The sequence below is a fragment of the Panthera uncia genome, chromosome C2 (genome assembly GCF_023721935.1).
Source record: "Panthera uncia isolate 11264 chromosome C2, Puncia_PCG_1.0, whole genome shotgun sequence".
Taxonomy (NCBI): Eukaryota; Metazoa; Chordata; class Mammalia; order Carnivora; family Felidae; genus Panthera; species Panthera uncia.
Window position 1 is genome coordinate 58,006,712 of NC_064810.1, and position 11,248 is coordinate 58,017,959.

An 11,248-nucleotide genomic window follows, 5' to 3' on the forward strand; every position below is an offset into this window, starting at 1 on the left:
CTGACAGCTCACAGCCTGGAGCCTGCTTCGGATTCTGTGTCTCCCTCTGTCTGCCCCTCTGCTGTTTGCCCTCTGTCTCTCACATTGTCTCAAAAATAAATAAACGTTAAAAAAAAATTCACACAAATGAAAATGGAAAAACTGCCAATACCTGATTTCTGTCCCCTATTTTTCCATTTGCAATCATATACTTAGGTACCTTTTGTCCCCATGGAAAAAAAAATATCTAAAGTTCAGACCTACCAATAACAGGAAGAAAAGAAAAAAAAAAAGCTTTTTTTTTTTTTTTTCAAGAATGAAATGTTTTTCCATCAGAGAGGATTCTTAAGCACCTTCTCCACGTATGCGGCCTGCTAGCTGGACGTCTTTTGGCATAATTGTTACACGTTTGGCATGGATAGCACACAGATTGGTGCCTTCAAAGCAGCCCGCCAGATAGGCCTCGCTTGCCCCCTGAAAAGCACCGATAGCCACGCTCTGGAAGCACAGATCTGCTTTGAAGTCCAGAGCAATTTCTCGCACCAGACACTGGAAAGGAAGTTTGCCGATCAGAAGTTCAGTGGACTTCTGATGACGTCACCGAGGGCCAAGGTACCAGGCCTGTAACGATAAGGTTTCTTCACCCCTCCCAGTAGAGGGCGCAGTCTTGTGAGCCTGGCTTTTGTAGCCAGTTGCTTCCTCAGTACCACCGGTACTGAGAAAAAATAATATTTTTTTCTCTGTTAAAAAAAAAAAAAAGAACAACTGGAGACCCGTTTCTTTCCTGGATTGAGTGTAATGAAGGGGTGAGCAATTCATTTGGTTTTTTTGTTGTTGTTGCTGTTTTTACATAGCTGCTTATTTTAGAGTTTCTGTTTTTGAGTACATACTTTTTTAAGATTAATCTCTACACCCAGCATGGTGCTTGACAACCCCAAGACCAAGAGCCACATGCTCTACCCACCGAACCAGCCAGGTGCCCTGCTTTTGAATATTTCAATTAATAATAGCATAAATACATAGAGCCCCCAGTGTTAGGTTAGATGACAAGCAGCTATAATTCAAACATGAAAAAATCTTATGTTTTATGTTCTTAGTCACCTGTAATCGCTTGATCTACAGATGCTGCAAGCTTCTTTCCTGAGGAAGTGTCCAGTTAAACCACATGCTGAATTGTGCAAGGAGATCATGTGTGGTTCATTTGCCTTTTGATCTCTGGCAGTATCTTCAGAATACAGTCCAAGCTGCTGAGCTGAAGCCATGGGTCTCTTTAACTCCCTTCATGTGGGGACACTTGACATTTTCTCACCTTTCTTGCAAACATGTAAACCTCACAAAGAAAGTTTGAGAAGGAGGTTGAGACTGTTGGGGCAAAAGGAAACGAGAAGCACTCAGAAGCTCCCTGGGTCTCCTCAGCTGCTGGGGCTCCCCGGCCCCAGTGCGAGTGGGGTGTGGAATTCTCAGCCCTTCCAGCCCCCTTCCTCCTCCTATGGGGCTGAGAGGCAGCCTCCTCCCTGTTCTCTGAGCTTCTCTCCTGCCATCACTCCCACCCCGATGACACCTTCCTGCATTTAAATGTTAGTCACCCTTGCTATAGAAGTAGCAAGATCCAGTGGAAAAACACTGGACTAGAAATATGGAGTCTTGAATTCCAGTTCTTGGCCTGATGTCATTGACTTGAACTAATATAGGCAAGTTATCAGCCTCCCTAGAGGTCAGCTTGTACAACTGTAAAACGGACCACCTGCACCTACCTTCTTGACCACACAAGGATCCCTCTAGGATTTGGATGAGGTGATGACACAAAGGTACATAAGAGTAAGAAATGCAGGACAAATGTGAGCTCAGTTTTCTCAGGAGCCTCCTGCTTATATTCATGTTTCTTAGTCTGGATTAGATTGCAGGAAGCCAGGGAGGGGATTTTGCATCTGTCTTCACACCGTAGCAATAGCAATGCTTTTATATTCTGAAGAATTAAATTAGAATTTTTTTCTATTTTTAGCTGTTTTATTTATTTATTTTTATTATTTATATTTTAATTAGTTAACATCCAGTGCAATATTGGTTTCAGAAGTAGAATTTAGTGATTCATCACTTACGTACAACACCCAGTGATCATCCCGACAAGTGCCCTCAATACCTATCACCCATCTAGCCCATCCCCCACTTCCCTCCCTGCATCAACCCTCAATTTGTTCTTTATCGTTAAGATTAAGAGTCTCTTGTGGTTTGTTTCTCTCTCTTATAAAGAATTATTTCAAAAGAATGTCCCTGCATCCTCCAACCTGGCTGTCTAAGTCACCTCAAAGAGCGTCCCCTTGTTCTTGCTGAGTTCCCGTTCACAATTTTCCAAAAGTTTTGACTCCTGAGGACCCCTTCTGTCTTTCCACTTGGTGCCACACACTAGACTGGCTGGCTGCCTGCCTGCCCTGCCCTGCAGGGTGCAGAAAGCTCTAGCTGGGCAGGGGGCAGCTGCGGTGGACCTAACAAGTAGAAGGTGATGGGGCAGGAGAGAGGAAAATGGGGTGCATTAGAGGGAGGAGGAGCATGCAAAAAGAGGGGCTGGCTCACCTCCATCTTGGGCTGAAGTGAAAAGGAAGGATCCCCCTTGGACTGAAGGCTATTGAACTTCTGCTCAGAAGTTGACTTGTCAGTCAAAAGCAATTGTAAATGGCCTTTCTATCCTGGATGGAAGATGTGGGGCTAAAGGCTAAACAGCTAATCTAAGGGCTGGGGGGGGGCAGCATGATGTGAAGGCTCTGGGCACCAACTTTAAGGTCAGGTGAACCTCAGTTTGAATCTTGGCTCCATAGCTTTCTAGTTAGAAACCTTGATCTTCCTAAACCTTTTTTTTTTTTTTTTCATCTGAAAATGTGCTAGTAGGTATCTGATGAGGAGTTTTTCATGAGATTAAATGAGGAAATACATGGAAAGCACTTAGCACATAGTAAACTCTCAGTAACTAATAGAAATTCTTGTTACTGTTAAATACAAAGGAGACCAGCCTTAGAGTTTAAAATAGAACACAAAGGTAACCCTGGAGTGGGGTGTGTGTGTGGAGATGGGAAGGGAAAGAAAGACCACAGAGCAAGCATTTGAATCTGGGTATGGGTTTTGGGGAAGTGGAGAAAGAGGGAATTGAATCAAGGCACAGAACTTACGCCATTTAGAATAACACAAGTGGTCTGGTTTTGTCAGAAGGTTTCCAGAATTGTTACCATGGCAAATTCTTGTTAACTTTTAGTCACCGGCACTGTGGTATGGTTTGGTGACATTTCCTAACTTTAAACTGGCTATATCAATTAGGCAAAGGTATCTTAAACTGATTACAAAAATAACTAACTCTTACAGGAAAAGATTGATTAGACTCATTAAATTTAAGAACTGCTCATAAAAAGACCATTAAGAGCATGAAAAGACATGCTACAGACCGGGAAAAGATATTTGCAACCCAGGTGTAACCCAAATAGAATGTCAAGGGGGAGAGGCAGGTGGCCAAAGACTTGAACTACACAAAGAAGATATCCAAATGGCCAATAAGTGTATGAAAAGGAGCACAGATATCAGGGATATGCAAATTAAAACCACTCCTTGTACTCTAAATGGGGGTGGGGGGTGGGGCAGGAATGTTGGTGAAGATATGGAGTAGTTGGAACTCTTGTACATTGCTGTTGGGAGTGGAAATTGGTATAAAAACTTTGGAAATGGATTTAGGAGTATCTATTGCAGCCATACACATGCATTTCCTATAATCCCAAATTCCAATCCTTAGTGCATGGAATAGTCAAAGCAGTGTTGTTCACAACAGTCCCAAACTGAAAATAGTCTAAATGTCCATTGACAATAGAATGAAGGAGCAAACTGTGATACATTTATACAAATGAAATATTATTCAGCAATGCAAATGGACAACCACTCCAGTAACAATGTGGATGAGTCTCACAAACATAATGTTGAGTAAAGGAAGTCCAACACAAGAGTACCATTTCGTGTACATAAAGTTGAAATGTCAAAAATATTCTATGATGATCAACAGCAAGACCGTGGTCATCTTTAGGGAAGGGGAGGTGACTGAGAGGGACAATAAGGGGACTGCTGGAAAGATTTTCATGATCCTTTCTTGATTTTATGAAAGTTGCAAAAATTTTATAAACTCATTGATTTGTCCACATATGAATTTTGTATTTTTCCAAATGTATTACACATAGCTCAATGAAACATAAGTTTACTTATACACCAAGGAGAACCTTCTTCTCTCCCATGTAACCCCCAGAAGAGCACTGTATCACAGCGAGCTGTGAGATGTGGCACTGTGCATTTCTTTGCTAGATGACCATAGCACTCTGCAGCCTTTGTGGGAGGGGAGACATCATCACCTCCGTGATGCCTGGGCATTGGCAGAAAGGTCAGGGAGACAATGAGGAGGTAATTAGGCACAACTCCATGAGAAATTTTGTGAATTCAGGAAAAGACTTACACATCTTAAAACCAAGTATGCTCAGTGCCTGCAGATAGCCAGGGCCCTGTGACCTGCCAGAAGGAAGTTTCATGAAGCAGGATGGAGGGGACAGCCTCAAGGAGGCAGCAGAGACTGCATCTGAGCCTTGCACTTTCCCAAGAGGCAGGTACACATGTGAAAGAGAAGAGAACTAAGGCATGGAGAGATTAAGTACCCAGGTCCAGGCACCTGCTGTGAAGTGGCAAGATCTGAACCCAAGCAATGGGAGCCACGTAGGTGGTTTTAAGTTTTCTAGTAGCCACACTGGAAAAAGAAAGAAGAAAGTGGTGAACTAATTATTTAAATTGATATTTCCAAAAAATTATTCTTTCCACCTGTAGTAAATATAAAAATAAGTCTTGATGAGATCATTTTTCCAACACTAAGTCTTTGAAACCCTGTGTGTATTTCATACCAACAGTACAGCTGCACTTCGAGTGCACACATGGCTAGTGACCCTGTTTGGGACAGCACAGGTCTAGAGCGCTGGAGAGGAAAGAGGAGGACCATCCAGGTGAGTAGGATGGTTTGTGCAAAGGCTCACTGATGGGAGTGCTCTGCGCATTCTAGAAATGTGAATTCCAGTGTTTCCGAGCAAGTTAAATCTATGCTTAGCTTCCTAAGCATCTTCCCATGAACTGCCTGAGTCTGTGCATCCTGATGGCTGCCCCCCTGGAAAATTTCCTCTGCTACCTGGCACCCCTCTCTGCCTCCAGTGATTAAAGAGAGCTAAAAGCACACATCCAGGAACTCAGGCTTTCAGACCCACAGGGAGCATAAGCCAGCATGAGCCACACGTGCAGCATCAGTCCCATGCACGTGCAGCAGAAGCCTGGCCTCTCACCTCCTGACTTATCCCTCCCTCCCCTTCAAAGTTCATTCTCCACCGTCCTCACCTCTCCCACCCACCTCACTCTCTTCCTCACTTCTGACTTTACAACTCAGGGGCTTCTACTCTGCCTTCTTGACCCTCTTCCTCTCTGCCCCTCTGATCTGCACTCACCTTTTCCTTAGGACATGATGCAGGCTTTTCATGTAATTTATGAAGAGCTCTGCTCTAACCAGCAACCACTGTTAGGGCTGCACAGTCCTGTTGGTGTGTGTCCACATACCTTTGTCTTGTCAGTTTCACGGCCAATTTGTCCCCCCATCAGAGCTGTGTCTTTGTCATTGTCGGATAGACAGCAGGCAACTTATAAATAAGTGTTGTGGGAATTAAACATTCAAGGGTTGAAAGAAGTGGTATTCCCATGCCAACGTGACTCTCAAAACAGGACGGCTGAGTAACTGTACTCTATGGTCATTGTACATTTGCCAAATATTGGCCTGTTGAATCATTCCCTGAAGTCTGTCCAATTACAACATTAACTATGAATTAATTCTCCATCCGGATAGGAAATAATGATATGCGGTAATGTGAGCTAAGCATAGATTTAACTTGCTCAGAAACACTGGAATTCACATTTCTAGATGCTCCGGCCAGAACAGACTGAGACGTTCATTCACAGATACACATGCCCTGGCGGTGGGCATGTCCTAGATAATGCCAAGCGTTAGGGTCAGTCACTTTCAGAGATACGTGAAAGGTCAATGAATAATTTTCTCAAAAGATTTGCAATAATGCTCTATTCCCATATCACCCTAGGAAAATTTAATTAAAATAATTTTATTTTCATCCCTGAATGTATTTGTCTTTGCTTTGAGGTCTTCACCAAACAATGCTAGGGAAATTCCTCTGAAATTCTTCTGATTCATGGAAACGATGACTGTTCTACAGAGTAAACTGGTAGGTGCTAGGACCACTACAGTGGGTGTGTTATAAACCACAGGACCGCACCTCCACACTTAGGGACCTGGGTCAAGTGCCAGTCCACTGATAATTTGCAGGGTCACTACCTCTCTGAACAGCTTTTCTTTTCAACTGCAAAATGGAAGGAAGTAGACTTGCGTTTTTAGGTGAACTAAAAACCCGGTAGAAAGCACACATATTGCCAGAGGAAGCCCTGAGGAAGAAAATGAAGAAGAGCGTCTTCTCTGACCCTCCCTTCCTTTCATGAAGGGAGTTAATGGGGAGGAAATAGGAACCCCAGGAGAAGAGAACAGAGTTCTCAACAGAGTTGAGCACCTCCTCACCTCATGGCACCCAATCATTACCATCTAGGCAAGGCCTTTTCTTGTTTTATTTAGTTTTGCTTGTATGTTTCCTCTTCATCCCTGGCTTCATCCCTGGCTCCCACTTGCCCTCACCCCAGATACTCACTAACATGTACTTGGATGTGTGTGTGTATTGATACACTTGAAATTCTATGATGTTATATTGTCTTTTTTTAATTTTTAATGTTTATTTACTTTTGAGAGAGAGAGACAGTGCAAGAGAGGGAGGGGCAGAGACAGAGGGAGACACAGAATCCAAAGCAGGCTCCAGGCTTTGAGCTGTCAGCACAGAGCCTGACACGGGGCTTGGACTTACAAACCACGAGATTATGACCTGAGCTGAAGTCAGACGCTTAACCAACTGAGCCACCCAGGCACCCCTGTTATATTGTCTTTGTATACATGTTAAATATGTATGTACATATGTGTGTATATAAATATATGGAGAGAGAAAGGGAGAGAGAGAGAGGGAGCAAGCAGTGGATAGGGAACTCATTATTTTTTTTACTTCTTTTTTTTCATTCAGCTCTATGTTTTTAGGAGTTCCGTGTCCCTGGTTAACAGTATCTTACATTCACTCATTTATTCCTCAATGATGGACACAGAGATAGGCTATAAAACTCAAAGGTTAGGGATGCTCTGGAGCCAGACTGACTGGTATCATTCCCATTTACCAACAGTGGGAACCGAGCCCATTCACTCAACCTCCCAGACTTCAGCTTCTCAATTCTAAAACAGAGATAGTAGTAGTATCTACCACGAAGAGGGCTGAGAACAAACAAAGTGCTGGGCCCACATAAGCTCCCAACAAGTATCACAAGTGTTAGCTGTCATTATCATCACCGTCATGATTATTATTCCTGCACCCAGTGCTGCATGGAGCACCCTTGTACACATTCCTTATTGGACCCGGGCCTGAGTTTCTCTGGGGTGTAGACTCCAGAGAGGGATGGCTGGGTCATAGGGCGTAGGTGCACTTAATTTCACCAAGTACTGCCAAATTGCTGTCCAGAATGACGGCTCCAGTCTACATTCCCACCATCGGTTCCTGAGAGTTCCGGGAAAAGTTTTCTCAGCCAGTGAGAGCACAGATTTTAACAAGTCTTCTCTCCAGTTGCACTGACATCATCTGTCTGGGAGACTTCTGTCCAAATTGGGTGGACACGTGGCTGATTTAGGAGTCTGTGTTCTTCCACACTCCAGAGCCCTAAGTCCTGTAGTGATTATCAAATGGGCTCACACCTTGGGGGGCATAAGAATAACCCTGGGAGGAGGTTCAAATGCTTTCCTTTGGGATTCTGACCACACATCCTAGGAGAACATGCACCGCTCTCTCCTTAATCCCAAGTAAGAGTCCCTGCCTCCAGGAGCCACTGTTGCTGATGGACAGGTGTTTTCAGCACGAAACAAAAGGTGGAGAATCACAGTGGGGAGAGTAAGCCTGCAGTGGCTCCAGGATGGAGCCTGCAGTGCAACCCGATGGAGTGGGAAGATCCCCTTATCCAGAAAACTCTCCTATTGTCAAAGATCTTTCTATAGCCTGGATAATACAGGAAATGTCACTACTTAATTCAGTCTTTTAAATTCAGCCTGTAATTTCTCTGGAAGATCATGCACTATCAACATGTTACCTGGGTTCTCCATTACCTGGGCTCCCTTGCCTGTGGCCCAATACCTGTCAGTACTAGAAGGTATAAGCATCTAAGCAGAAGTCCCTGAGGGACTTGGATGTTCAGTAGGCAAAGCGTGATAAATGTTTGATAAATTTAGGAGATGTGTCTCCGGTCCACAGGGGTAGTGAGTACAGCTCCAGAGGAGATTCTGAGGCTCACTTAAGAGTGTCATTTAAATTCAGCCTGGCACCTACACCATCATAAAGATGCTAAACCGTAAACAATTAATAGCTAACTGCCAGTAATCCAGGATCTAGGTCTGGAACCCAGTAACTTCCAAAATATCCCTTTTTATGAGAGGCAAGTCAGTAAAATTTTGTTCCTTCTGTGTCTGCCTCACAAGAGTTCATCAAACTTCAAAAACAGAAACCAGGTAATTCACCCATTGCCTCGCTCACTGGTGAGCTATTTCTTATCCGTGGTTCCTTTCTTCCTCTGAAAAGAAACCACAAGCCTCCAATTTCACTGAATCTGTTGGAAAGTAAAGTTGGCATTTGGATGTGGATGTGTGTAGCCCTCAGGGACGAGAGAAAGAAAGAAGAAGGCTCTGTGCCAGGTGACGGGCAGACAGTTTCCTGCGTTATGAGGTAATGGTTAGTGATGCTGTTTGGCTGGAGGCTCGCACACTGGTCTCTTCAGTGTGTGCCAGTGTGTGTGGATGGTGAAGCACATTTTGGGATGCTGGGGAAGATAGAGTAATATTTAAAGTGGCATAGTAATAGGTAACTAATTTTTTTTTTTCTAACGTTTATTTATTTTTGAGACAGAGAGAGACAGAGCATGAGCAGGGGAGGGTCAGAGAGAGAGGGAGACACAGAATCTGAAACGGGCTCCAGGCTCTGAGCTGTCAGCACAGAGCCCAACGCGGGGCTGGAACTCACGGACCGTGAGATCGTGACCTGAGCCTAAGTCGACCGCTTAACCGACTGAGCCACCCAGGTGCCCCTAGGTAACTAATTTTTAAATATCGTTCATATCTTTCTTATTACTTTGACCCTCCCTTCCCACATAATCTCTTGACCCTGTAAGGCATATATTGGTTAAAGAAAAAAAAAAAAACATACTGGAATATGTTATAAAAATCCCAGCTGAAGGCTGGTCCAGTCCCAGCTGAAGAGCTAGCAGGAGGCATGGCTGGATGGGAATCTGAGGGACCAGAAAAACAAATAATCGGCTGGCTTAAGAGGGAAAGAGACCAAGGCCCTGTGGACCACTGTGAGGTCCACTGTTAGAAAATGGATCGGCCTGAGGAATGATGGTGTTTACAATGACCTCTTAGAAGGCAAGGACTGGGGCACCTGGGTGGCTCAGTCAGTTAAGCGTCCAACTTCAGCTCAGGTCATTATCTCACAGTTCCTGAGTTTGAGCCACACATGAGGCTCTCTGCTGTCAGCTTAGAGCCTACTTCAGATCCTCTGTCTCCCTTTCTCTGCCTCTCCCACATGTGCACAGGCTCTCTCTCTCTCTCTCTCTCTCTCTCAAAAATAAATAAACATTAAAAAAATTATATAAGAAAAGAAGGCAAAGACTAATGTTGCAAAGGCAAGGATGAATTAAACAGGAAGCATTTGTTGGAAGAGCCAGATTAGAAGCTGATATTAGGGGTGGGGTTTCGGCACAGGAGGCAAGGACAGGTATCAGGTGTGCAAGGTTAGGAGAGGTTGGAATGAGTAAAATAACAAAGTAAAAAAGAGGTTGAATCTTGAGGACTGGACCTAGAGGCCAGAGAGGGAGGTTCTGTTAGTTTCCTCTTGTCCGTGTTTTCCTCCTCATAACATATTGTCTCTATCCCATCCCCTACTTCCACATGCAGAGAGCGGGGGATGCCTCTTCTGAGGGTTCATCTTCTCAATTTGGTGTCAAGTTGGTATCAGTGAGTGTCTCTGTCTCTGTTTTCAGGTGCTGCTGGGCCCCAGCTTCCATGGCCCTTCAAGTGAGGCTCTGCAATCCCCATCCAAAGGTTTGCCCTGACCCAAGAGAGACAAGCCCAGAAAGAGAAATTTAAGCTAACCTTGCCCAACCATTGGAGTTCTAGCCCCAGTTACTGTGGCCTCTCAACTCTCCCTAACTTTGACCCTCAATTCTGAAAAATGGGCCTCAGCCTTAGCTCACAAACATTTATTGAACCCCTGCAATGAAGCAGGCACTCTGGTCTTTACTGGAAATACAGTTACAAATAAGGTACTGGCCTAGCTTCCTGGTGACTACAGGTCAATGAGAGACAGGCTCGGGTAGACAGGAAGTTGCAGTAAGCTGCACTGAGTACTGGGATGGGGAAATAGAAGCAAGTAGGAGGGCAGCTAACCCCAGCTGGGGGAGGAAGGGTGGGGCAGGAACTCCTAGGGGAAGTGATAACCAAGCCCTCCTACAAAGACAAGTAGAAGGGGGGCGCCTGGGTGGCGCAGTCGGTTAAGCGTCCGACTTCAGCCAGGTCACGATCTCGCGGTCCGTGAGTTCGAGCCCCGCGTCGGGCTCTGGGCTGATGGCTCGGAGCCTGGAGCCTGTTTCCGATTCTGTGTCTCCCTCTCTCTCTGCCCCTCCCCCATTCATGCTCTGTCTCTCTCTGTCCCAAAAAAAAAAAAAAAAAAAAAAAAAAACGTTGAAAGAAAAAAAAAAAGACAAGTAGAAGGGAATCCAGCAAAGTAGAGGGTTGTGGGTGTGGACAGTGACGTTGGGGAAAGGAACAGTAAGTTCAATGGCCTGTAGATTAGATAAAGGTCTCAGGATCTGAACACAATTCAATATGGCTGAAGCCACAGAGGACCATGGAGGAAGGGCAAAAGATGTGACTCTAGTAGTAAGAGCCAGATTATGACCAGCTTACAAGTAGGGTGACCACATACATTTATTGTCCAAATCGAGGATTCAGCCATTGTAAACTGGGACCACTCTGGCAAACCAATTCAGATCGTCATTTCACTTGTAAAGCAAGTAAGGATTTGAC

The 11,248-nt window shown here is 44.6% G+C and overlaps 1 pseudogene; it reads right to left on the reverse strand.

The window, feature by feature from the left end:
• Positions 1 to 310: 310 nt before the first annotated feature.
• LOC125921568 (uncharacterized) lies at positions 311 to 6,615 on the reverse strand (annotated as a pseudogene).
• Positions 6,616 to 11,248: the final 4,633 nt, after the last annotated feature.